Source organism: Microtus ochrogaster, linkage group LG8 (genome assembly GCF_000317375.1).
Source record: "Microtus ochrogaster isolate Prairie Vole_2 linkage group LG8, MicOch1.0, whole genome shotgun sequence".
Classification (NCBI taxonomy): Eukaryota; Metazoa; Chordata; class Mammalia; order Rodentia; family Cricetidae; genus Microtus; species Microtus ochrogaster.
Window position 1 is genome coordinate 3606839 of NC_022033.1, and position 25509 is coordinate 3632347.

Sequence of the window (25509 nt, forward strand, 5' to 3'; positions counted from 1 at the left end):
TGCACCCTCATCTGCATGTGCTGCAACCTGCAGCTCCATCTGCATGTCCTGCCTTCTGCAGTCCCACCTGCATGCCCTGCACCTGCAGCACAGGTGGTCTTTCTCTTTTGCTGGCTCAACTTACTGAAGTTTTCTCAGCAGGTGACACATACCCTGGCATCTCCAGCATGGATCCCCACCAGGTTTCACTGTCCACGCTTACATACAGCGTAATCCAAGGCTTTCCCAGAGGGAATCTGATCCAGCCATACATTGCCTGATCTTTGGGCTTTTGAAAAACAAAACAAAACAAAAAAACCTTAGTGAAAGCCTCCATTCCATAATCCTGTAATTCTGTTATGCCCGCAATACCAGCACCACACTGATGATGCCAAGCTTGACTGACAACTCAAGAAGGAGCAGGGCCCCTTGAAGCATGGCTGCAGTAGCTTCTGGGTGTCTTCAGGGTACGCAGCACTTATGTGGGTCCCTCTGCTTACAGGGAAGACTTCCTGTAGCTCTTCTTTTTGATACGCTGGAACCTTCCATGGATGGTATCTCTGTCAAGCACATTCCCTGCATCCCCAAGCTTCAACGCGCGAACCTTCTTTGTAACCACACTGAGCTCTATAACCCCCACCATGTTGTCATCGATTTTAAATAAACCCTCTTTCTGCTCAGACTACATGCTTTCCAAATCTTCCCAGTGCTCAATGTACACCTGGCCAAAAGCAGCTAGTCATGACCGTGCTGCAGCCTGGATTCTAGGCTGCCTTGAAATTTTTCCAGCAAATAAACATAGTTCATGACCTTTTAATTCAGCTGCACTCAAGTGTCCAGGATACAAGCATAGTATAGCTGAATTATTTCCCAAAATGGAACCCGAACGGCCACTAGCCAAATTGGCAACAGCTCCTGCTTCCATCTGGAACTTCATGCTAGTCCTGGCTCACACAAGAAACACCCATTGCATAGACCTTACCTCTTACCCTCGGCCCGCATCTCTAAAGCAATCCGTCTGTAAGCCGGTTCCCAAGACCCAAGCACCAGCCAGTGCAGTCACAGCAATGACTTCACTCCTTGGGTACCATTTTTCTGTTACTTTTCTCACTTCTGTGAACAAAATACCTCACAGAAACTAGTTAAATGAGGAACATTTTATTTAGGCTTGGTAGCTCGGTCCACTCTTGGGGGAAAAACAGGCAGCAATCTTGGCAGTAGGAGCAAGGAGCAAGGGAAGAAGCTGTCCACAGGGGAGCGGGACAAGCAACAGAGAGTGGCTGGAACCTGGTGCTCGGTATAACCTTCAAATGCCTATCCCGTTCAGCTAGACAGCCACACAGGCTGCCACCAGCCAGGAAACAAATATTCCAAACACTGAAAAGGTGGGGCTGGGTGGGTTTCACAGCCAAACACTGTGGAAGCCCAGCCGACAGTTTGTCCTCAGTCACACCTAGCACAGCCAGGGTAGTGAACTCTGACCCCAAACTGTCATCCATTGCACTATCCCAGCATCCTCCAAGGCCTAGAGCACTTCTGGGACATACAGCAGACCTCCCGCACAGTCTGTAGTCTGTTCTATGATGTCGGATGTCCTTCTGTATGCTGAGAGTACGTGTTGCTTTTATTGGTTGATGAATAAAGCTGTTCTGGCCTATGGCAGGGTAGAACATAGCTAGGCAGGAAATCCAGAGATACAGAGAAAAAGAAGGCCAAGTCAGGAAGACATCATATAACCACCAAAGGAGTAAAATGCCAGAACATTACCAGTAAGCCACAGCCAGCTGGCAATACATAGATTAATAAAAATGGGCTAATTTAATTGTGAGAGTTACTCAGTAATATGCCAGAGCCATTGGCCAAACAATTCTACTTAATACTAAGCCCCTGAGTGTTTGGGAACTGGAGGGTGGGAGAGAAACCTCCATTCACAGCTCCGTCTTCAGGTTGATGGTGTCTTAACCATCAGTAGCTAGGATAATGACGAAAACCACGTCACCAAGAGCACTCGTCTAAGACCTGCTGTGTGTTACCACCCAGCAAAGAAAGGTTCTCCTGCTGCTGAGCTCTGCAGATGGGGAAGATCCAGATTTGGAGATCTGTGAGTTGCAGAGGTCCCCTGGGTGCAGCTGAGAGTCTCCACCAGGCACTTGCATGTCAGCTGCACAAGGGCAGGCGTAGCCCAGGGGATGCATGGCAGGTTATGTATCCTTGCACCAGCTCTTCCGGGCATCTCTGGGATGGCTTTTTTCCCTCATAACGTGGGACCACTCGCCTCAAAAGGCTGCATGGAGAATGGTGGTGGGCGGGGTGTGACGAGATATCACCTGGCACAGCCTTCCGCCTTCCTCCTCTTCTGAGGTCACCGGAACCCACGCAAACTCACACCCCAGCTCCAAGGGCCCTGGTGAGGGACAGCCCAAACCTCCACTGGGCAGAGGGCTTTCTATTCATAAACCGACGCAGAATAAGAGCGAATACAAACAAGGATGCCTCCAACTGAGCTGTGTGATATTCTGAGTGGCCGCCCAATCTGACCATTTTCATTATAGACCAGTGGCTCCATCACGGTGCTGCCTGCAAGGCTTTCTGTCTCTCAGGCTGGGCCCACATTGCTTCCTCAATACGAAAAACAACCAGAGTGTGGTAGAAGTTTCCTGTAGAGCCGGGGGAGTAAACCCTGTAAGAGAATGGGGTTGCAGGGCTAGATCGGTAGCTCAGTGGATTAAGAATTTGCCTCGCAAACATGAGATTCCAAGTACAAAACTCCAGGTATGATTGTGTGAGCTTGCAATCCCAGCACTGGGGAGGTAGGGACAGGTGGATCCCCCCCCAGCTCAATGGCCAGTCAGTCTAGCCTGCTCAGGCCAGTGGAAGACCCCTTCAAAAAACATTGGGTGGTACTGGAAGAAGTCACCTGATAGAGAGAGAGAGAGAGAGAGAGAGAGAGAGAGAGAGAGAGACTCACATACTCACACATACACACATGCACATATGTGCACATCATAACCTTTACAAACACAGGAACATGCACACATACACAATGAACGTTTGACTCTAGTCACCTATACTGTGGCCTGTCTCAGAATGGGAACAGAGAGAGAATGCACCTGAAACCCTTAGCTTGGCTCTGCCTTCTGCACAACAGGTCAGAAAGGGCTGCTGTGACTAGGGGTTACAATGAAGTCACAGGATGCGGTCACTAGACATGCATGCACAAGGTCATGTCTCCACAGCCTGCCTACAGATGAAAGGCTAGGAGCTGGAGGCTCTGAGTGAGGGGAAAGATAAAGGTGGAGGGGTTGGGATTCCTCCCTTTATCAGCTACCCCAAATACAGCATCACTTTGATAGGAAAAGGGGCCAGGCTTTTAATGAGAGAAGGGCACCCTTCTCTCATTAAAATTCAGTGATTCCCATAGGACCAAAAGTCCATCAAGTTTTCTAAGATTTGAAAGAAACATCATAAATAAGGTAAAACTTAAAATGAATAAGAAGGGGTAGGGAAAGGGGAAGAACTGATTTTCAGTTACAAAAGCATATAAATAGGGTGTGAAGATTATAACACAAACATTCCAATAACAGACAGACCTCAGGGAGTAGCTAAGACATGCCGGCCAGCATCATGTGGGAGTCGAGGTGACAGAATCGGGGTGCTGGTCAGTGGATGGACTCAGAGCACCTGCTGAGAGTCTCTAATGAAAGCCAGTGAAGTCAAACACAGCCATAGGCACCTGTTATCGCAGCACTTGGGAGACCGAGGCAGGGGCGTGTCAGGTTTGAGGCCAGCCTGTCTTCAGTCACCAGAGGCTGAGGCTAGAACTTCAGGGCACTAGTCCCCAGTTTTGTCTGTAGCACCAGAAAAATAAAAATAAGTTCTGAATGCACTTTTTACATTTCATTTTAAAATAAATTCCAGATTGAGCAAAGTTTTAAATATTAAAAAAGACATTTTAAAATAAAACTAAAAGAAGGCATTTTAAAACCCTCTTCAAGTATAGCAGTCCCTTCTAACACAAAACCCAGACGTCATAAAAGAAAGGCCCAGATAAATTTACCCCCATAGAAACGACAATGTCTGTCTGCTGAGAATGTCTGAGAGCAGTCAATCTGCTAGCATCAACTAAAACAAGTGGTTCCCTTATCTCAGACTGAGGTCTGAATCCCTAACACACAAACCTGAAGGAATCGGACAGAATACAACAAAAAGGGGGAAGGGACATTGGCCCGTTGACAACCTGAGGCAGCTTCCGTGAGAGAAGACAGCGGAGCTGTAGGGCGTGTGACTTCACACCCTCCCTGTCTCTGACTATGACAGTCCAACCTCGGCCACTTCCCTCACCTGAGCAAAGGCCCCGCTGGCTGGAATCTAATGCTGAGCTGGCCCTGACTTCCCTTAGACCTTCTAGAATCACCCTGACTCTGGCCAGCCCCAGGTCCCAGGACGTCATCCTAGCCCTTCATGGCCATGAGTCTCATCTGAACCTGACAGCTGGGTGTCTCTGAAGGGTCTCGGTGGCATTACAAGACCCAGAACAGCTCGGCATTCACTCTGAATTCAATCAGCCTGATCACCTGATGTTGCTGGGACAAGAGGCGGGGTGTGGTGCATCGGCTGGGAGTGATTCCTTTCCCACAGAACCTGGGAATGGAGTCACAGACCATGCAGTGCTTAGTGGGGAGAGAAATGGCTGACGAGGAGAGATGAGGAAAGAAAGACACAGCCTGCCCTGCCCTTGGTCTGCGAGCGTCTCTGTGATAGGCAGACTCTACACAGTGCCAACCAAGGCTCTGCCTGCGTGAGGTGACCACACCCTTGGATGACCCATGCTGAAATCTAGGACTGAGGTCTAAGGAGGCAAGAGCTGGGCTGTGCAAAACTGACTTGCCGTGGGTAAGAGGGGGATTATCCAGACCCCGAGGAACCACCGGCAATGGAGAGAGTGCCCGGCAGGACAAGCACAGACCAAGGACCCCGAGGAGAAGCCGTGCTGAACGGGGAGAGGTGCAGGGAAGCCGCTGAAAGGCCAGGCCAAGCGGGACACAGCTGGGCACAGGCCTGCTGGTCACAGCAAGGGGGGTGGAGTTACCTGGTTGGTAACTCTACTGGTTAGAGCAAATCTCTAGGTCACTAGGCTAGAGGAACAGGCCATCGGCCGGCTGCAGGAGCTGGGAAGTGTGGTGTGGTGGCGAGTGAGGTCTCGTTATTTGAAGGATGTCATTTGTTGGTTTGTTTCCTTTTTTACAAATGCTGGTTGGGCTACTGAGGAATTTGAAGCCGTGTGGGAACACGGGCATGGGACAACATGAGGACCCAGCCCCAGCGGCACTTTAGATATAATTGCTTACACCCAGGCTAGGGAGACAGCTCCGTGGGAAACTGTAGACCAATGGCTTTGAAAGCATGAAACCTGAGTTCAATTCCTAGAACCTTCATTTAAAAAAAGGCCAGGTGTGATGTCAAACTGTCAAATGCTTGCTGCATCATCCCATTGCTGGGGAGGGGGGTGGAGACAAAGGATCCTGGGGCTCACTGGAATTGGACCTAGTCTACCTGGTGATCCCTAGATCCCACTAAAGGACACTATCTCAAAGACAGAGGATGAGGATGCCTGAGGTTGTTGATCTTTGGCTTCTTCGTGCACAGACACACGCCTGCATCTGTACGTACATGTATACACACTTGAACACACACATGCACACAAAGGCTGCCCCAGTTACCCATCACAGACTCAGTTAGAGGTTCTAATAGAGGAGGAGGGTTGAGATGCCTCTTTAGCCTTCTGGAGGTCATTCCTCAGCATGGTAGGCAGAGGTGGCAAAATAGACAGAAATGATCTGTATTCTGCAGAATACTAGGAGGCAGGACTTGACAGGGTTGAAGGTAAGGTGCAAACAGAGGGACAGTGGCTCTCAGATCACAGGACGCAGCAGCAAGTCATGCAGTGCCCTGGCATCCTGTAAGAGGGCACAAACAGCTCAGAACCTGAGCCCTATCCTCCCTCCAAGGTGGCCCTGTAGCCTGCAGGGAGCATGGGACCTGTTTAGGAACACGCATGGCCTGTGTGCCATCTGCCCCCCAGGACTTTGGAAACCACATGGCAACTCATCGGTACAGTGATGAGGCTGTACATGACAAAGAAATTGGCTCTGCAGAGACGCATTTAAAAATACCCAGGAGATGCTGGGTATATATAGCAAGAATGAAGCCAGGCACCTCGGCCCACACAGGATGCAAATATGAGCTTCGGAGAGTTCTGTGTTGTATCTGAAATAGAGGTCTGAGATCTCAACACCGGCAAAGAATAGAAATTAATGCTGGGAACAAGTGTGACATCACCCAGCCCGAGCTGGAGAACAAAGTTGGTGTCCCACAATGCTCTTTGCCCCTCTGTCCTGACCATGTGCAAAGATCTCATGGTTAGAAGTTTGTCATTATTTATCTGTTCACCATTGATCCATTACCCACAATGTTCCAAAAAAGGGGGGGGGGGATTGAATTGGAAGGTCGCCTACCATTTTTATGAGGGATGTGATGGATGAAACAAAAGACAGAGCCAGGCAAATGGAAGACACATGATTGCGTGTGTCAAGGCATTGGCTAGGTTCTGAGCAAGGCATGGAGATTTGAATTAAAGTTGGACATTGAGCCTGCCAGCAACTCCTGCGAACAGAGAATTCGTCCCACTTCCTGGATACAATACCTAAGCTGGTCTAACTCTTCTGTCTTTTTCTGTGATATCTCATACTGCAAGGGTTGGTGATAAGGAAGCTGACCCTACCAACGGATGAGTGGAACAGTTTACATGGCCCCAAGTGACCCCAAACTTCTACACCCCCTCTAGTGCCACCTGCTGACCTGAGTTCCAGCAAAAGTACTCTGCAAAAGTGTCAAGACTCCTCCTGGCACCACCTCTGTGATGTATGAATATATTCAGATGCACTAACTGTATAACTTGTATTTTAAGGAACTTATCTTAGGCACCTAAATGAACACATCTATGGGAAGAGCTTTACATTTGGACTCTGCTAGGAATATCAGAATCAATTTCCAGAAATGTTAGGCAGCCACAAAATACACACCATGGACACAAGTCAATGCAATTACTACATCCTGGCAAGGCTCTGGGCCCTTTCGTGGCTGCCTGCCTGGGGCCGTTCTCTGCTTAGATGAGGGAAAACAGCCAGTCCTGGGTATCAAAGACAGCTCCAGTCATAAGCAAAACATCCTTCTCTATGTGGACACTCAGTGTGCTAAAGATACAAGGGACAATGGCCATTTGGCCGGAGCAGGGGTCGGGGGGACTCTGCAATGTGAGTCTCAACTACACTGATGCTTCCCTGTAGCACGATAGTGCCACTGTTGACGGTGGCAGTGACGGCGGTAGCAGTAACAATGTTGGCAGAGATGATGCTAATGACAGCAACGATGACCGTTGATCAGTGCCCACCTGGAAGGTATTGCTAGTAGCAACAAGGTAAACATTTGGTTGGTGCCAGTGCGCATTCCTGCACCCCTAAGAGGAGTGTGTCGATGGTGTTCCTTTCCACATCCATGAAAGGATCGATGTGTAACAGATTGGAAATCTGAGAATGGGGCCTGTGCCACCGAGGAAGTGAGACTCACAGCTCCAAAGGCCTCGTTGACACTCTGGGAGGCTGCAGGCCACACTCAGGAAGAGCAATGCTGCCACCAGCCTGCGTGGATTCCGGTAGTGTGAGTCTGCTCCAACCACTTGACACCACTGACAAAGACGGTTCAGACCCCAGAAATCCAGCCGGTGTCCTAGCTCTCCATCTAACTCTCCAGAATTTTCATCACATCCACTCTATTCCATATGCTGAACTCTATTACAATAAAGAATCACATCTCCCTTACCATCACTGCCTCAAACAGTGTCACCTGTCTCTACCGTCACAGTTAGGGTCAGCATCATCGCCATCACCACCACCACCACCATCATCACTGTCACCAACATTCATAATTATCATCACTATCACCACTATCACTTTCGTGCCCATGTTATCACCACTATCATTCTTGCCAACAGTAACACCGATACCATCACCATCATCGTCATCATCAATAACACCATCATTTCACCACCAACACTGTTGTCACTACCATCATCAGTCAATACCACTGTCATCATTGTCATCATTCTCACAATCATGATCATCATGATCACCATGACCACCACTGTCAATACTACCACTACCAGCAGCACTATCAGCGGCAGACTGCCAAGTGTACTATCACCACCATCATTAGGACCATCAACATCATCACCAACACAATGACCACCAGTACCGCTATCACCATCACCATCATCACCACCTTATACCACCACCATCATTTAACACTACTGCCACCATCATTAGGACCATCAACATCATCACCAATGCAATGGCAACCAATACCGCTATCATCATCACCATCATCACCACCTTATACCACCACCATCATTTAACACCACTGCCACCATCATTAGGACCATAAACATCATCACCAACACAATGACCACCAGTACCGCTATCATCATCACTACCGTTGACAATGTCACGTCAGCTCACAGTCAGATACTGCCAAGTGCTGTTCCACTTCTGCCTGGTTCCAGGACTGTAAATGTAACAGACGCATTTAATCTGTCCTACATCCCTGAAAAATGTACAATCCTTTACTCTACTTGGATAAGGGAAAACAGTGAGCTACTAAGGGCTAAATATGGTTTTCAGGGTTACTTGGTTAGTACATTTACTAACCAGTCTGAGGACACCCAGGCACCCAAGCCATGACATACCCTGCTCTCTCTCTTCATCCTCATTCAGCTCCCAGTCAAAAAGGAGACATGATTTGGGGAACACAAAAAAATTACCTTGACACCCTACAAGAGGTCTTCCATATGGCAGAGAGCATAAGCGACAGGTTGGCCTTAGAAGTTGGCACCTTAAAAATTCATGTATGGACAGTGAGAGCAGGGTGCTGCAGACCACACCCCACACCTCAAAGCCTCCCTTCTTTAGCCACTTGATTGTCGTGAGGGCCTTCTGCTCTAGGCAACATGCTGTAGGCAGAGACGGTCAGGGTGGCTACCCCTATGTCAAGAATGTTCTGACCATGGAAAACAACACAGCAGCAAGCAAAGCAATGATGGAGAACACCAGAGTTGAGATGGCTCGTTAGGGTGACAGTGGGGGGCTGCTCTGAGGAGGTGGCATTTGGTGGGAGACACAAAGAACAGTGTGGCCCCACAAAAAGTGCCAAGTGTTCTTAGGGTGGGAACAACGGGTGCAAGGGCCTTAAGGCTGGGAACTGCCGGTCAAGTTCAAGGAGCAGGCAAAGCGGCTGGGGCGGTGAGCCTGCAATGAATGCAATATGAACAATTACCTGCACCGCATAGCTACATACCAGGAAGGGCTCAGCAGCCATGCATGCTTCCAGTGGGTATTTTGTCTCAAAGATGAGAAAAAAAATTGAACCAAACATCTAACAGAGGGTCACGGCAGATCCCAGACTCTCCAGAGATCAAATGCTCTGCTCAGAGCCTCCTCAGGGGTCAGGCACAGAAGAGATCACAGAGTAACTTGGGAAATCTGTGGACCCAAATGCGGTAATAGACATCAGGGTCTCTTCAGTTTCTTCTAAAGTGCTAAGACCATCAAGGGAGCCTACCTTGATTTAATCTGGCACCCTGTTGCCTGAGACATCCTGACATCTACTGCTGCCATATTTACAAAGTTCAAAGGGTCCTCTGGTCTGACACCCTTGGAGAGAGGTCATGTCTAAAGTGAACTCCATGTGTTGTTTTGTTTACCGGTTTGGCGTGTCTGCGTGTGTGTGTGTGTGTGTGTGTGTGTGTGTGTGTGTGTGTGTGTGTGTGTGTGTGTGTGTTGCATGAGTGTGCAGCTGTAGATATGCATGCACACATGCCCTGACTGGGGAGGCCAGTGTTTGTATTTCTTCTTATCGCTCCCATCTTCAAGACAGGATCCCTTGGTGAACCTGCAGCTCACTGATTGGCAAGGCTGGCTGGCCCGCCAGTTGCTGGGGTCCCTGCCTGTCCTCTCCCCAGTGCTGGGATTACAGTGTAGGCCACCATGCTTGGCTTTTACGTGGGTGCAGGGGTCACAGACCCAGGCCCTCAAGCAAGGACTGTACCCACTGAGTGTCCTCCCAGCCCCCACACATGGCTTTTCACTGTGTCGTTGTTCAGCGTCTGCCTTTCATCTGACACAGCGCTATTGACTTTCCTCTTCCAATGAGAGGTTCCTTTTTAAAAAGAATTCCTTTTTTAAAAGGACTTTGATTAAAAGAAAGTATTCATAAAATTGGATGCAGGCAGCGGACAAATAACTGAATCTGAGCAAGAGTATTGCTGCAGGCTCAGCGTATGTACAACCGTGGCCCTGCAGGGTCCCTTCAGCCTGGCCATTCTCGCAGCTTGGCCACACAGATCTCCACATGGAAGTCTAACAGGCGTTGCAAAGTTGTCACGGTCACAACTGTACTTCCATTTCTCCCAACTGCTTTACCGTAGCCTCCCTTCCCTCCCCCATTCTTCCAAGGCTGAGGATGAAGCGGTGTCCCCTGAGACAGCAGCGTAGCCTCCCTTCTCTGCTCACCTCCATCTTCTAGACATGCCCCTCTCTGTGACCGCCCCTCATCAGCCAGGATCACAGCCGTGGCCTCCAGCCTGGCCAGCCCTGTCTCACTGATCCATCCTCACCCTGGTGGTCCATGGGCTCTCTTAAATCAGTGCTACATGCTACTCTGAGTTTCAAACCTCTGGTGTCTCCGATCACATTGGGACCAAAGTCAGAGTGATCTGCCGCTGCTGTCTCTGTCTCTGCAGGGACCGCATGCAACTTCAGCTGCCTTGGGCTCCTTGTTTCAAGCAGGTTCCTACGTGGGGCCTTTGTGCTGGAGTGTCCCCGGCTCACGAGGCTTCTGTCTAGCTAGAAATCTACTCTGCTCATTTCCAAACCCCATCAGGTCCTTGCTCAGATGTCACCTCCTCATTGTGTCCCCCCACCACTGTAGTCAGGGCTCAGTAGTCTGCGACCCACACAGTGACAAGTCCCTTCCCCTGCCCTATTTCCCCTTTCATCTGCCACAATGCTCACTGCTAGCAGGCGGTTAATGGGTACTGTTGCTGCCTATCCCCGCAAAACAGGCAAGGTCGGGGTGTCAGCAAATGTGCTCGCTCTGCTCACACCACCCTGTGTACATTGATAGGTGCATGGCGACCCTGAGCGGCCTGGTTCCTGCCCTAACCCTAAGGCAGGATGGGGGCCATGAGCTTTGCAAACCTGAGTCCTTAGAGTTAACCCACAGTCACCTCCTCTGGCTCAGGCTCTCACACCCTGCTGACTGAGGAGCTTGCTATCGGGTTCGGGAGGACATGGGCCACACTGACACCATTCTCCGCTGGATGGGCCACACGGCCAAGAGCAGACTGAACCTGATCGGCTTAGAGAAACAGAAGAAGGAGGGATGTGAATCTAGGGGGAGTTGGAAGGGAAGGAATATGATCAAAATACAATGTACAGATTCTCAAAGAAGTAACAAAAATATTTTAAATAGAAATAGCATAAAATGAGGGCTTTAGGCAAAAAAAAATATATACTTATTTATATCTTCTTCCTTGGTGATAAATGTAGAAAGCTGATAATAAGGTCTGCATTGAAGGCTCAGATCCTAGAATGGAACATTGTGGTGTTCCTGTAGAGACCCGGGCCACCAGTCCAGTTATCAAAATGTCTTATGAAAGCTTTGAATATAAAAGCAGGAAAAGGCACTGTAGATGGATGTCTCCATGTAGACCTGTTAGACTCCAGGGCTTTGACATCTCGCTGTGTCTCCAGCTTAAATGTGCCTGTGTGGATTTGGGTGTGAAAAAGCAACTGAGGTTGGACACATGCTGGCATGAGGCAGGAAGCAAGTGTTTCCCACTGCACGGACCTGTGGTTTCTGCCTCGGCTCCTCCTCCGCTGTGCTGGCCAGCAGCGTGAATCACACGCCAGTGATTGGAGCTTCCCTCCCACAAGCCAGGCAACAGCACGGAAGACCCTGGAGAAACAACCTGCCCTTGACCCACCTTCCCTCTGAGTGCATCTGTGGTCATCCCCAGACAAAATCCTCATGGTCCAGATTGCTGTCGGGTGGCCAGGAGAGGGGGCGGATGGTAGGGAAGCCCAGTGTGCAGAGATGGGGAGGAAGGAAGCGGGGAGGACCAGGAGACGATGCACACGTGAAGAAAGAAGATGGAGAAAAGCCAAAGTGAGGAAAGGAAAGGAGATCCCTGAACGCAGAGGGGATGCGGCACGCATGTGCTCGTACGCATATACACACAGATGTTCCCAGAGCAGCTCAGTGGGGACAGGCCTGTTCCATCAGTTTACACAATGCCATTCTAGGTCCCATTTTTCTTTTGTTTTTGTACTTGATAGAGAGGCAGCCCAGGGCCTCATACACGCTGGTCAGAGCTCTGCCACGGAGATGCTCTCCCAAGCCTCTAAGGTCTATCTTGGGTTTTGAATACTTATCAGATGTCTCAATGGGCAGAGAAGTATCTCGAGCCATGTGAAGCCCACAGCTCCAGCAAATGGTGACACCACCCTGCACTGTGTGCCCACCCAGCAACATGTCCATCTGCACCTGTGTGGACCTCAGAGCCAAGTGCCTGGCTCACACCCCTTGCTGGACAGCCGGACCTCACTCTCCCCAAACAGAAGGATCACATCTGATAATTTAAGGGATTCTCCTGGTCATCACCCCGTGCCCATCCCCAATTATCACATATGATTAACACATTTCGTTCTTTTCCACTCAAGTTCACCTTCAACCTCATGAACAGGATGCAACTAATGTCTCCTGCTCCTCCATCTATTTCTGAAGTAGGCTCTCTACTCCCTAAATTTTGGAGGTCATCCTAGGTGGCCTAGATCTGGGGCACAGAGCACGTCCCCAGAGCTATCACCCAGGACTGCTGGAAAATCTGTTCTTCTTTCCACCCCATGGTCTTAAGACTCAAAAGCCCCACAGGTGAGCTTTGTATGATGCTGGTGCTCCAAGCTCAGGACCATGGCTCCCCGTCCCCTGGTCCAGTGGCCGGATTAAGAGTCCTTATGCTTGGTGGTCGTGGGCAGGAGATAAACAGAAATAAAATAAAAAGATGGGCTTTACTTTGTGTCTTTATATGTGTTTACATGTGTGTGCTTTGGTGTGGAGAGCTGGAGGCCAACCTTGGGTGCCGTTCTTGGACAGTCTTTCTCTTGGACCCTCTCACAGATCTGAACTCATCACTTGGGCTCTGCTGGCTGGCTAGGGAGTCCTAGGGATCCACCTGCCTCTGTTTCAACAGTGCTGGGATTACAAAGTCCACATCCAGCTTTTGGACATGTATTCTAGGGACAAACTCAAGGTCTCATGCTTGTACAACTAAGCTGTCTTCCCAGCATCATTTTGTATCTTTTAAAAGTAATTTATATTACAAATCCCCCCAGATGATAAATCTAATATACAATAAATAAACGTGCTTAGCCGAGGACTATTTTTGTTCCACAAAACCCAGATCACAGAGGGCAGGAACCGCGTGCACAGAAGAGGCTCAGCTGTGGCATGTCAAATGATGTCAAGATGCATGAAAGAAGGGAGCTAAAAATAGACTACCAGGCTCAGCACCAAAAGCTCCAGGGCTCTAGAGCATCAACCTTGGGATCCAAGAGAAACTGGCTTCAACCACCTATGTGAGAGGTTCTGACTGGGTGTTCAGGCTGGGTCCTTCCTGCTGGCAGCTCCACAGGTTCACAGTGTGTGACTTCAGGGGAGGCAGGCTACCCCAATAATGTGTTAGATTATAGAACACTCTGAACATACATGATATGAGCCATCACTCCACAAGCAAGGTAATTGCATTATGTAACAACAGACTCCGGGTTGAAGGTATATGACAAGGACGGGGGCTGTCACTCCTTGGCAGTCAAGGAATTAATACAAACCATTTTCCACAAGAAAAATGCATATATGGATATGTGTGTGTAAATGTATATTGCCTGTACACAAAACTTCAATTACGTGAGCTACTTACTTAAGATGTGACTCAGAGAAGGACCACAGTGTATGTAAAGAGCCGGCATCTTTCCAGGGGGGGCTTCCTTTTTCTCTTGTTTAGCTTCACTGGTACAAGTTGTGAAGTTGGATAGCAGTGAATTCACAGATAATTCTGGGAATGTTTACTTCTGCAAGAGTCACACCTAGGAGTCACACCTAGGTGACAACTGCACGGCAGCTTCCAAACAGCTTTCCCTGGATCCTCTCTCTACCCAGACAATCCAGCTTTGATTATTTCTGAATGAATTTCAACCATGATGGTTTTTTTTAGATACATAATTTATTATTCCTAGAGATTGTGTTTTTAAAATGAGTGCGCATTTCACCGTTCCGTACCTCATCCACAAAGCAGAACACAAGAACCAACCGCACTGCACACACGCCAAGTGTGTGAGCTGACCTTCTTTCTGGGCCCACTAAGGAAAAAGAAGCTTTTGGTTGGGGGGCGGGGGATGGGGTAAATCTGCCAGCATGCGGACTTTACTCTTCTCCTGAAGTCCTTGGATTCCAGAATGCCCAGTTCCCACTGGGTCAAAATATCCCTGCAGCCTGGAACACAGCAGGCGCCTTAGGAAACCATGAACTTAAAATCACGTACCACCCTGACTCGGTTTCCCCACTCCTTTGCGGGCTCTAACCTTACTTTTGAATGACTGAATGCTTTCACTGCAGAATCAGACAGTAACCTGCCTATATCCCCAAGCTGGAATGCTGGGGCAGAGACCCCAGGGGACAATAACCCCTGAGGGGGAGACTCATTTCCAGCTATACACGACTGTCGAAACAGCCACCAGGGAGGTTGTGCTGTACGCCAATTTTTCACAAAACATGGTTTGAGAACAGGACACAGGCAGACCCAAGGAAGCAATCTATTGTTTCCTGGAAATTATCCCGCAGCTCGTGATGAAAAGGAATGCAGGTAGAGCTTGTATGTCCAGCATAGAAGTAATAGGTTACAATGACATTCCATAGAAACAAAGGCCAGTGGGCTCTTTCTGGGCTCTAGGACACAAGCTCAGAGCTGGCCCTGGTCTGACCCACAGGGACACGTAAATAGTCCCCCCTCATATGCCGGACTCAAATCCCACATAGCCCTTTGATTCCAGAGAAAAAGTCGTTCTCCCGCAAGACTGCAGCAATGATTTGCTCAGCCTTCACGGGTCAAAGGTCTCCCCTAAATAGATGCCCACCCTGGCGGGGAGGGGGATTCAACTTGCCTCATGGCCAAGGTCAAGGGGTGTCTCTGGATGGAAGTCTCCATTTTCCCCAGCAACTCAGCTTTCCTGCAGTTCCTGGATGTTCCCGAGTGCCCTGGGCGGCAGAGGCTGGCAAGGAGCCCCAGGCTTGTTCACTGGCTCATTCAGACTCCGAGAAAACCCTCTAGCCCAGCACCTCACAACGCTGCAATTGCCAGGAAGCTTCCGTCTGCCTTTGGGGGCTGAAGCCCGTTATTATCTGTAAACATTCTTAAATACAGACTTGCGTGAGCGGAGCAAGGCTGGGGTGAGGAGGGCAGCCCAGGGCCAGAAAACAGCTCAGGGGACCAAGGGCCTGGCCCCTCCCAGCCTCCGCTTTGCTCCAAACCCTCAGGAATATACACACTCTTTCTTGCAGCAACTGCTCTCAGACTTGGAGAGTAACAGAGACTGAGTTTCATGGGGCTTCTGTGACTTCCCCACACTCCAGCCTGCAGTCCCGATGCCCTCACCATGTATGGACTTCAGTCTGTGGGGCCGCGGTTCACCAGGGGATTCTGACACCCAACCCATGGACAAAAACGCTGATCCACGCCAGGCCACAGGCTGAGCAGCAGGCCACTGTCCAAGGCTCACCTGACATCCCACACCCACTCCCAGGCCCAGAGCTTCTGGCTCGGGCTCAGGACCAGAAGGTCAGTCTCAGGGGGGCCTAGGGGGAGAATGTCCATCCTCAGTCTTGATGGCATTCATGCCAAAGGCTTCTGTGGGGTGGGGCTTTATATCACAGGGCTTCAACCATGTGCCCAACCTCTACCCACTGGATGCTCTTGGGAGCTCCTGTTCTACTTCAGTTATCATGGCCAAAGTGTTTGGCAAATTGCCCACGTACCCTGAAGGCAGGAAACCCCTGGGGTGAGAATCCCCACTTGGAAGAAAGGTTGCCGTGGGTGGAAATGGTACCACGTTTTCTTTACCACAAATAGGCAACCTGGGCCAGAAGCAAGCTAGCCAAACTCTGTCACTGGGTCCTGTAACATCATTGCGGCCTGGGTCCTTCCCTGAGTGTAAGAGGGACAGATGACCCAGGCTTCCCAGCACAGCAGGGGTGTGCTGCTCCTCACTTCCCAGAGTCACCCCGATAACAAGGGCCCCTCCTCAGGGCTGAAATAAGGTAAACAAAAGGGTTTAACAGATAGCAAAGGCGCAGGGCCATGAACTGGGGGAGGCAGAGAAGAAGGGGGCAGCGGAGATAAAGTAACTCAAGAGTGAGCCCAGACACAGAGCCAGCCCCCCCACACACAAAAGTTCCTGGGGAGAACTGCACGTCTATTGCCTGTTTGCCAAGAGCCACTTTCCTGTAAGGATTCTGGATAATCTAATTCTGCAGCCACTGATGATCCTGAAAGATGGTCCTCCTGTCCTTTAGAGTCCTTGCCCGGTTAATGACACCTTTGAGCCCCATCCTGCCTCGGAAGAAGCCAGCCTCGGGCACTGAGCTGGCCAAGGGATACAGAAGGCAAAGGTTTGGAGTGAGTCATTAGTAGATCCAGGGTCATGGTCGGGGCAGCAGGAGTCCAGAGGTCTGATCTGTGGGCAGGCAGATATTTCTATATTGGTGAGGAAGCTGGGGTGAGGTAGATGATCTACACCCCACCATCCAGACCCATTAGTACTGCCTGGGGCATTTCAGGCACTGGGCCTCAAGTTGGAGGGTGGGGAATTCCAGGCTGGTCACAGGAAAGGCACTGGAAGGTCATTTGAGGGTAATGTTGAGCTTCTGTGTAGTAATAACAAGACATTATTTAAGAAGACACAAGGTGAGGAGCCACAGTGCATGCAGGATAGCTCAAGTGGAAAGTGGGTGATAGAGAGGGACCCCCAGATTCCCAGTCTCCTGGACCACCAGCCAACCTTTGATACATGCTTCCTGTCTATCACTCCGGCTCCTGATCTGCTGGGTGTGCGGGGCACTACCAACTATCTCTCTCTTCCTTTCCCATCTCTGTTTCTGTCTCTCAGTCTGTGTATTTCTTGGTCTGTTTGTCCTTCCTTATCTCTCGCTGTTCCTCTGAGTCTGTATTTCGATTTATTACTGTCTCACTGTCTCTGTATCTCCAGTGTAGCTGTCACAATCAGTCCTGCACCCCACTACCTCACCCCTGTACCCCACTATCCTCCCCATTCTGAGCCTCACCACCGCACCCCACTTCTCTCCCCATTCTATACCCCTTCACTGATCCCCTGGGACACTACACCTAACCCTATATCCCTGTGCAGCAGATCAAGGGCCTCACAGTTTGGCTGGGAATGCGTAGACTCAGGGCACACGTGGGCACAGGCTAAGACGAGATGCCATGACCCAGGCCCCAAGCTGATGACAGGGCATGAGATGTCTAAGGGCATCTTCACACCGGGCACATTTGTGTCAAACTCTCGGTGTATCTGTGAGGCCGAGGAAAGAGCCACGGAAAATGGTGAAGAGTACCGAATCATCCAAAGCCAAGGTGAGAAGGAGCCAGCTTTGTCTACCCCAAAGTCAGGGGTGTCCAGCAGATACTGACCCATGGCCCCTCCTCCTCTAGATCCAGCCTCTGAGTCCAGGTCCTCTATGGATTTTCAAGATCACTCAAACTGCCTTTGGGGTTCTGGGCCCAGGAGCTTCTACATGCCTGATGAGAAGCATGCTATATCCGGGACCTCACAGCTTGCCTGCCCACATTAACTGCAACCTTAGTGTCCCTGAGACCACTGATGCCATGGCTGTCTCAACTGCCTTTTCACAATTCCTAGTGCCCCTGGGGAGCTAAAATCCTCCCCTCGGTATCACAGACCCCCCCCATACTCAATGCCAACACAATCCAGTCACCACCCATTGGGCTACCTCCTCATGAGAACATGACATTCCTGCGTTCCTCCTTCACACCGACCCCTTTCGCCCAGTCCCTCCTTTAGGTCTCCCACAGGGCATTTCCACCCGGTTCAACCTGGAGTCCACGGGCAGCATACTAATGAGCGCTTGACTGTGACCATTACGCTCTAGCCCCACCGTCCACTTTCTCTTGTTTCTATGCCCAAGCACAAAGCTTATGATCCCAGTGTTGTGCACCAAAACAAACTCATTGCACTTGCCTGGAGAGAGGCACAAATATTGTCATTGTCTTTACTCAGCCCAGCTGGTTCTGCACCCTTCCCCAGGTCTTATGGGGTACACTGAAATCAAGCACCTTGGTGTGAAGGGGGAGCATCCTAGGCCAGCACAGCCCTTTGGGGTGGCAATTCTCTACATTTTAAGAAGCACTGTTCAAATTTATGTCTCAGAATATATCCAAAGAAAAACATAATCCATCGCAAATACCATGAATGCTACGGACACGGAAGAGTCCCTGCGATGTTGGTAATCACAGCGAACGTTTCAAAGCTCTGAAAAAGGCCCTCTCGCCAGGGGCACAGCTAAGTAAATTTTCTAAAGTGGGTGTTTCCCTGGGAGACTGCTTGTGCCTTGCCTGCAATTTGGGAAATGAAACTTCAATTTAGACTACTTGAAATAGATGCTTTCGCTTGATTACAAAATAAGACAAAAAACAGCAAGCCAGGTGCAAAGTAAGCACACTGTACGAGGAGAGGAGCAGATTGTTCGCGAGAGATGGGGAAGGGGCCTGGAGAGCCCTGCACTCTAACCTCAGGGAAACTGAATAGGATGGGGCTTCCACAGAGGTTTAGCAGGAGCTGGCTAGTGATGGCTCTGAGGAAGGGGCATGGTGCTCAAGGTTAGCATTGTCCAGAGTCTGCACCAAAGGCTGTCCTGACCCCACCATAGTGATTGGCAAGTAGCCCATGGTCTTAGCCCCAGTGGGAAGCATTGAACTGGACAAACCAAAGCGTCTGTGTGACCTCTGAGATGAGGAGCCCACACTCATCAGTAGAGGCGGTTCTATCACACATGCACTGACGTGTGTGTTTGGTCCAGCGGTTGAGGGTCCTTATGCTGGGCTCTGACCTCCAAAGCCACTGGCAGCTGCAGTGGAGACTCTAGAGCCATCCTAGTATGGTCTGAACACTAACTTCCTTCACCAGCTCCTGGAATGTGGGCTTAGCTGCTATCCAATGGACTCTGTGAAGTGATGAACTCTGGGGGCCTCAGGCTGGAAGAGATATAGAGTAGGCAGAGTCAAAGAGAAGCTATGTAGCTGCCAAAGGAGGCAGCTGCCATGTAGCTGTCCAAGAAGCAAGAGGTAACAAACTATGAGCCTCTTGGTAAAATACAAAATAATAAGGGTTAATTTAAGATATAAGAGCTAGCTAGAAATATACCTGAGTTCTTGGCAAAATAGTGTTGTAATTAATACAGTTTCTGTGTGATTATTTGGGTCTGGGAAGCTGGGAAACAAATAGGCAGTCTCTGCTTCCACTGCTGCCTAACCCAGAGACTCTGCCCTCACAGAAGGGAGGAGCACAGAGGACACATGAGGAGTACATGGGATACAAAGGGAGTGCCTGGAATGCTGCAGACACAGGCTGCAGAACAGCAGATGCCACCAGAGAGAGGCTAAAGGACCCTCCCTAAAATCTTCAGATTCTGTGTGGCCCTGCTCACATCTTGACTACAGAATTCTCACCTCCAGAGCTATGGGAGAGCAAACATCTCTCACGTCAAGCAGCTAAATTGGAGGTCATTCATCATGGATGCCTAGAAAGTAATGTACACAAATGTACCTCTCTTTCTTTCTCTCTCTGCCAAATATACTACAATGTGTGTGTGTGTGTATGTGTGTGTGTGTGTGTGTGTGTGTGATGCACACACACACATACATTAGTGTCAAATCACAGGAATTTGGCCCCAGCCTACTTCAGGTCTCTCTACCTACCTATTCCCATCCCCAGCCTTGGTTGCCTTCCTGCTCTTTCTGCCTGGGTGACTGTAGAGATCCCCCCTAGCCTCTAAGCCCACACCCCAATTCCTCTCCAAAAGAGGAATGCCTCAGGGATGTAGACCAAACCCTGCTGGCCAGGGATACCACATTTACCCCCTTCCTTGTTAGGACAAAATCTCTTTCTCTCCACAGCTAGAGAGCCTTCTGCTGGGTCATGACCTGAGCCATCCCTTAACAAGGGAGGCACACACTGCTGCTAAGTAAGAAGCACTCTTCCTCTTCTGCCAACCCTTTCCTCCTTGTCTGAAGAACGCCGTTCCCCGCGGAGTCTCAGGGTGAAGGTGACAGTGTACACAGAAAACCATTAGGCACCCCTATTCTAAACCAGGCCTAGTCTTGCTGCACCCTATTATATTCTGATGGAGTGGCTGGCTCGGGTCTGTCCTTCCCTCCAGACTGCAGCACTCTGAGGGCGGGATGGATTTTATTAGTCACCGCCACAATCCACTGCCCTGTGTGACACCTGGCACTCAGTAGATGCTGGGATGAGAAAATGATTGGATGGGTGAAAAAAGGAATGAAGGACGGGTGGAAAGACGAAGGGACGGAGGGAGGCAGGGACAAAAGGGGAAAGGGAGGGACAAAGGGGGGAAGGGAGGGACAAAGGGGGGAAGGGAGGGAGGGACAAAGGGGGGAAGGGAGGGTGCAAGTGGTCATGCCGAGTTTCTCAAGTACCAGCGTGATTGATGTCTCTAAATTATCCCCTCAGCAATTCTGAGAGTCCTTTCCAAGGGAATCAAGAGAAACTATGTTGTCACTGGTCACACGGAGGACAAGAGAGGCCTCCATCTACCTGCTGGAACCATCCATGCACGCAGAGCAAATCTCCATCTGAGTCAACTTCCTGGACCCACCCCTCCCACTGAGAGGCACGTCTGTCACTACATGGCCAACCTGACATCACAGTCGCAGAAGCCACAGGCATGCGGGAGGTAGAATTCAGCCTCTCAGGGAGCCCTACAGAAGCCCTAGGGGGCCAACTTTCACACCTGTCTCAGAGGATGTGGCCAAATACCTTCACCATTTTCCCTTCTCTCTGGGTCTGAAGACTTAGGGGATGTAGCCTAGTGCAACATCCCACTCGCCACCCGCTCATCAGATCTGGGAAAACACAGGACAGGTGTAGGGCCAGGAGAGCCTTCCCCAGTGATCTCCTGATTTAATGTCTTCCTACTTGTCAGGGGCCGAGGCAGTAACTACTGCAGAGCCGTCCTGTGTTACCTGCTTGATAACCTTAGCGTTGTTATGTGAGACAAGTCACCTCGGACTCTCCAGGAGCAAGCTATCCTCAGTGTGGACACTCGGGGTTTAAACGCATCTACTTCCTTTTCTGTTGTGGTAAAATCCTCTGACGAAAAACAACTCAGGAGATGAACGTTTATTTGGGCTCAGCCTTTTCAGGAAAGTCTGTAATGTCGGGGAAGGTATGGCAGCAGGTGGCCAGAGCAGGAAGCTGGCAAAATGAGAGACCAAGAAGTGGGACGAGGTCCTAAACCTTCAAAGCTCACTCCAGTGACACAATTCCCTAGCAAGGCCATAGCTCCTAGAGAGGCTACAACCTCTCCAAGCAGCACTGCCTACCGGGGACCGAGTGTTCCAATGCCTGAGCTCCTGGGGACATTTCTCCATTCACACCACCGAAACATACGGCCAGCATCTGCCTGGAACCCGGTGCGGAGTGCGAATTGGAGAGGATGTTATCCAGCTGATCGGAGGAAGGAGAAGACTTCTAACATGTTTGTGAAATTCTGATGGCAGGGGACAAATTAGAATATGGGGAAGCTCCAGTCCGACGTGCAACCGCCCAGTCTTCAAAGAGAAACACAAGAAAACAGGAGGATCCTAGAGCGAGATGGGCGCCTCCCCAGGTAGGACGCAGGTGTCCTCTAAAAGTAGGGGGACCAAGGATGAAACCCAAAAGAAATGCCGGTAACTGCAAGCTCAGGTTCTGACATCTGGGACATGGAATAGACCTGAGAAAGCCCTGAGAAGAATCACTTCTATTTTCTGCAGATAAAGCCAAGAAGCTTAGAGAAGAGCCCCTCTCAATGGGACACAAGAATTAGAGCATCTTGTAGAGACCCCACATCAGCTAGCCAGGATGCAACCTGCGTCAGACGGCGCGAGGTTGACAAAGCGCTTACACTGAGCTCAGAGTCATCTCTGAGGACCTGAGGGATGACAAGAGAAAGAAAGAAGATGCTCTCTTCTTCAAAAGGCAGAGAGCAGAATCAACGAGGGCTGCACTGCAGGCCCAGCTCAGCTTGGACAACATTGGCAGAGCGCTCCAGCTCTGATGGCTGGAAAGCAAGGGCATAGACACTGTCATCTGATACAACATGTTGGGCAAGCAGGACGAAACAGGATCCCTGGAGGAGCAAGAAAATCTGATCTATAGTTAAAAGAGGAAGAAACCATGCATGCATGCATGCATGCATGCGTGTGCACACGCACACACAGATACACATACCGCACAACTGCCTTGCTATTGAAACAACTAGGCAGGGGCTTTAAAATAATGACAATTTTAAAAATGGTGTGTGAGAGGTTGACAATATAAATAACCAAGAAAAAATGATATAGGAAGGATAAGACACACCCAAATGGAAATGGTGCCATGAAAAATGCAATATCGTGCATGAAAACCCGACGAGATTACCTGAGTGGTAAACCAGACAGAGGGAAAGAGAAGGGAAAATAAACAGTAAAGGTGGGATGGGTGTAAGGTGCCGATAGCTGCACAGCAGCAAGAAGCCCCTCTGTGGGCCGGCTGGTTTAATGGAGAACCAAAGGCAGAGGCAGCTATAAGAGCCCTCATGGCCAAACCTCAAGGACTGGCCTCAAAGTCGGCCTGCAAAGGGGCTTAGATTGAGGAGAATGCACCACAGAGCACCTGGGTGCTCCAGGACGCTGTCAACAAGTACAGTACTTCCCAGGCAACTGGTGGATGCTGGCAGCTTGATGTGATGTCAGTAAAGACAGCTTCCCAGAGAGGTTGGGGGAGGAGACAGAGTGGGGCCCTCAAGAGAGACCCCATAACCCACCTTTGGATAACCCCCCATCGTCTTGGGTGACAGTGCACACCCCAGTGACTACATCTCCAACTGTGGGGGTTGGGAGGAGGAATGAATCCTAAAACAGCCAAGAAGTAAATGGTGACAGGCCTGCAGCAAGAGAAACCTGTGTCTGCAGCTGCTGTAATATACTGTCTAAAACGCCCAGGTTTCAGGACGTAGGCAAGATGGGAAATTGTCACCAACACAAGACTGAAAACTTCCTATGAAAGAGCTAACTCAGTTATCGGACTCAGCAAAATCTTCACAGCAGCCATTACGTCCAATCCAATCAAGCATTTTGACAAGACAGGGATTGTCTACAAGAATCCAGAGTAAAGTCTAGGGAAGAGCAGCGTGGTGCATGGGACTGAACAGAAGATAAGGCTTCACTGACAGAGGTAGTCAGATCTGGGTGGACAGACACGTCCCTTTGCCATGTAGTTGGTTTTTCTGTGACCACCAGAGAGAGAGGCCCAAAGGGAAGGGATGAAGAGAAGTCAAGGTGTGTGCCATGCAGCAGACCCACAGACGCAGAGTGAAAGTCCCAGGATGACGAGAGTGAAAAAGAATGGGGGGAAAAATCTAAAGGAAATAATATCCGAAAATCCCTCCATCACCCCAAATGTTTTAAATAACTTAAACCACATGTCTAAGAAGCTGAGCAACCTCCAAATAGGAGACTCACACCGGGACACTTTGAGATCAAAATAGTAAGAGACAAAACAAGGAGAAAAATCTGAACAATAGCAAAAGGGAAGATAGCCCGACAAGAGAAAGGGCAACATCTCTTCTGAGGAAACTGGCAATGGAACACCACTTTAAATGCTGGAAGGGAGAGAGACTGTTAGCTAGGAACCATAAAGTCAGAAAAACCTTCCCAAAGGGTCTGTGAGTCTGATACAGTGGCACATGCCTTTGATCTTGGGAGTTAGAGGTAGGTGGATCTCTAAGTTTGGGGCCAGCCTGGTCTACATGGCAAGCAGTAGGCCAGGGTGGGCTACACAATGAGATCCTGTCAATAATAATAATAATAATAATAATAATAATAATAATAATAATAATAATATGAATTTGTAGGCATTTTCAGTAGAATACAACATAAGATATTCTTAAAAGAGTTTCATAGCAAGAAAAGCTAGGAACATTTGTTCTGGCTAGTTTTATGTCAACCTAACACAAGCTAGAGTCGTTTTGGTAAAAGAAGCCTCAACTGAGAGAATGTTCCCACCAGATCGGCCTATGGTCAAGCCTGTAGTGCATTTAACTGATGACTGATTTGGGAGAGTCCAGCTCACTGTAGGCCATGCAACCCACGGGCAGGGAGTCCCGGGCACTCTAAGAAGTCAGCTGTGTAAGTCGTGTGAAGTAAGTCAGTAAGCAGCAGTCCGCTAAGACTCTGCTTCTGTTCCTGCCTGGAGGTTTCGCCCTGACCTCCTTCAACGAGGGAGCGTGCCCGGAGAGTTGTAAGATGAAACAAACCCTTTTGTAGGCAGAGGCTGCTCATTCGTTCCTTCCACCCAGACCCAAAGTAACCTCACAGAAATGGTATTAACTAAAGCACTGCTTGGCCAATCACTTAGGCACATCACTAACTAGCTCTTATATCTTAAATTAACCCATTTCTATTTATCTGTGTATTGTCACATGGTTGTGGCCTACTGGTAAGGTTTCATCTGGCATCTGTCTCCTGTGGCAGCTTCATGGCTTCTCCCTGACTCCGCCTTCTTTCCTCCTCTACTGCTTGGAATTCCTGCCTTGCTGTATTTTGCTGAGCCACTGGAAGAAACAGCTTTATTCATTAACCAATAAAAGCAACACATAGACAGAAGGACTTCCCATACCACCCTTTCCTCCCATGTTGTTTCTGGTCATGGTGTTTCCTACAGCAGTAGAAACCTAGCTAAGACAGCATGTTTTAGCCTAAAAGCAAGTTCCAGGAGCTCCATCAAGGAAAGTCTGTACCTATAAAAGTCATCCGAAGGAGTGTTTCCCCTAATCTCCTGACTGGCTTAACCAGACGGCATAAATGCCCCCACCTGCGTGCAACTGCATCTGTGCTATGGATCCAAATGCTCAGCAACACCAGTCAGAGGCGTGAGTGTGGAAGAGCCACGTGGAGGAAGGGAGTGGTGTCAGGGGTCAAGAATCTAAAAGAACAAATGAAGGGAACTGGAAAGAGCAGCTAAGAAGGCAGATGAAACAAAACCTCCTAGAACAAGCCTTCCCTCCCTC

At 49.6% G+C, this 25509-nt stretch overlaps 1 protein-coding gene across 3 annotated transcripts in view; it reads right to left on the reverse strand.

Moving 5' to 3' along the window:
• Phactr3 (phosphatase and actin regulator 3) overlaps positions 1 to 25509 on the reverse strand; it is a 201552-nt gene that overhangs the window by 109263 nt on the left and 66780 nt on the right. The window contains exon 1 of one of the 3 annotated variants that reach the window (XM_026787111.1): positions 15309 to 15553. The exons of the other annotated variants lie outside the window; for them this stretch is intronic. The gene's annotated coding sequence lies outside the window, so the exon portion shown is untranslated. Of the gene's footprint in view, positions 1 to 15308; positions 15554 to 25509 lie in introns of those variants that run through there. 3 annotated transcript variants of the gene reach the window in all.